This window comes from Ostrinia furnacalis, unplaced genomic scaffold (genome assembly GCF_004193835.3).
Source record: "Ostrinia furnacalis isolate ACB-3 unplaced genomic scaffold, ASM419383v2 OfSCF2566, whole genome shotgun sequence".
In the NCBI taxonomy this organism is placed as follows: Eukaryota; Metazoa; Arthropoda; class Insecta; order Lepidoptera; family Crambidae; genus Ostrinia; species Ostrinia furnacalis.
In genome coordinates, this window is record NW_021132805.1 from 92815 (window position 1) to 95278 (window position 2464).

A 2464-nucleotide genomic window follows, 5' to 3' on the forward strand; every position below is an offset into this window, starting at 1 on the left:
CATTTGAACTTGTGACAGGATAGTTGCTAAAAGTACTTACTCGTAAATGCAGTTGCTATTTGACTAAGTTGGGAATTTAAGATAAAATATGTATTAAAAATACAAAGTTTTCTAATAGACTAGTGCCCGTTACCATAGGGGTCACTTAAAAATTAGGAATTGACGGTGAAAACGGGCATTGGACTTTTTAATCAACTTCTCAAACAATTGTAAGAATCATGGTCATAATCTTTAACATTTTTTTTTGTCATTTAACGTACTACCACAGAATAATAATGTACTACCCATTTCAATTTGTAACACGTAAGCAATCAATTATCATTCCAACAAAATGATTATATTATGAACCTCGTGGGCAGTTACGCACTTCTTATCGCCTAAATTAGCTTTCCCTTTCAACTCTAATTTAAAAAAACGTCATCCGCATGACATTAATAGTTAAAAAAGCAATAAAATACTAATTTAAACTGGCCGGCGTAAGAATCTTGAGAATTCCCCGCGCCCGGGAGTTGGGACCCTCTTAATCTTTGATTGGGGGTAGAAAATGTCTTTATTAAGCTAAAGGATGAAATTGGCTCATTTCGCGGCAGAAAGTGATTGCCCTTGATAAGATAAACAAACCCTTTAGCCCTCGACGGGGCCGTACCTTCAAAATAGGAAAAAGTAAATACAATTTCCCATTTAAGGATTCGCCACACTGCATGCGTTCTGCGGACTGCGGTCAGGTCAAAGTGAACGCGGCCCGCATCATACATACATTATGGACAACATTGTCGGTCGGGGCACAGAATAATAATAAGTACTACGTAAAGAAGGTTTTCTTCGCGAAGGTATTTAAAAAAATGAATGCTCAATGTCGTTAACAATATGGTGTAATTTAACTTGTCTCAAGCAAGAGTCGTGCACCATTTTGTTGACAAACGACAGTAATTAGCCGACCGACAATGTTATTCAATTTTCATTCATGAGTCGAGCTGCGTTCACTTTGTCCTGACAGAGATTATCCAGATCGCAGATCGCATCCAGTGTGGCAAATCCTTTAAGATAAAAGAATTTGCATCAAAAGATTAAAATAGATAGAGATTTTGACAACGTTAACGCTCGCCCGTTTGTGTTTTGCCAGCGAGCTTTAATCTTAATTTGTATTCTTTTGTTGATAAAAGTATATAGGCCTTGTCGGGAGTTACTTTTCCAGTTGTTCTGTATTGACACAAAACAAAAAAGGATCAAAAATTTAAATCTTTGATATACTCCAATTAACAGATGTAGTCCGCGCGACCTGTCATTGGGCTATGGTAGCGCCGGCGATGGCGATCTGCGCGCGTTGGTGTGGTTGAAGAATTAGCATAAACCTGATAATATAAAAGTACTCGTAAGATAAAGGAGCAAATATTTATCGATAAAATCAAGTAAGATGTTGTAATTAACATTGTTTTGTCGCAAAACACTTTCTGAGGGCTTAGTGTGAGTTTATATCAAAGGTCGTCACTAGTAAGGGAGACAGCGCGTTTAAAAATCTATGAAGATTTTGGTTCTTGAAAGTATCCGCTAGGGTCGCTGTACAATCCGTCATACTTATTGTCATTCTTTTACGCAGTCACTAAGGAAGACGTTTGATGTAAACTCACACTACGCCCCCTGTATTGTAAACTCCGCTCTACATTCGGGATTCGAATCCCAACGGGGGCAAACGTCAGTCTAATGAGCACGATGCATTCATACCGTACACGTACATATTCATAGAGACATTGACATTATTAGGTATGTTAAGTCTTATGAATCTATTTGTACATATGATTGTCCGTTATTTACTGACTTAGTACAAGCTCATAAGTAAAGAAAGTACAGGTTCTGCTCACTGCTCAAGAACTAAAGTAGGATGTATTTAAGTGGTTTGATAACTAAACAATTACTTTATTTTTGGTTACATTGCTAGTCTGGTAGTGTAATCCAGTAGGTAAATTAGGTTACGTAATCTCCTACTCGTGGAACCCAAGTGGTTGCATGAGACCGCGGTAACAATGTATCTGCATTCGCTGGTACTTGAAGGGTTAAACACCAAAATTGCATTATTAGTCGTAGTTTTATGTGACATTTTGCACCAAAAAAAACTGTAATAATGTAGTTTCGCGACCGTCCATTCCCATAGGAAAATAAAAATGAACTTTTCATATTAATCATGTAAACTACGTCTTAACAAACATAACGCCTGAGAAATGCCCATATAAGTAGTTTAATATTACCGCGCAGTTTACCTCACCGTAAACATGACACAACTTGACTAACAACGTGTTAGTTGCACTCGCTGAAATAATGTCTAGTGTACGCCAGGGGGCGTTGTCGTCGCGGCTCAGGATAATATTAATAAACGGATCGCGCTTTGGTGGTTGTTTCATGGTATTAATAACAGCTATCCTATTGTCCTAATAATATTATAATTTTAATGTTTATGGGGATGTTAAAA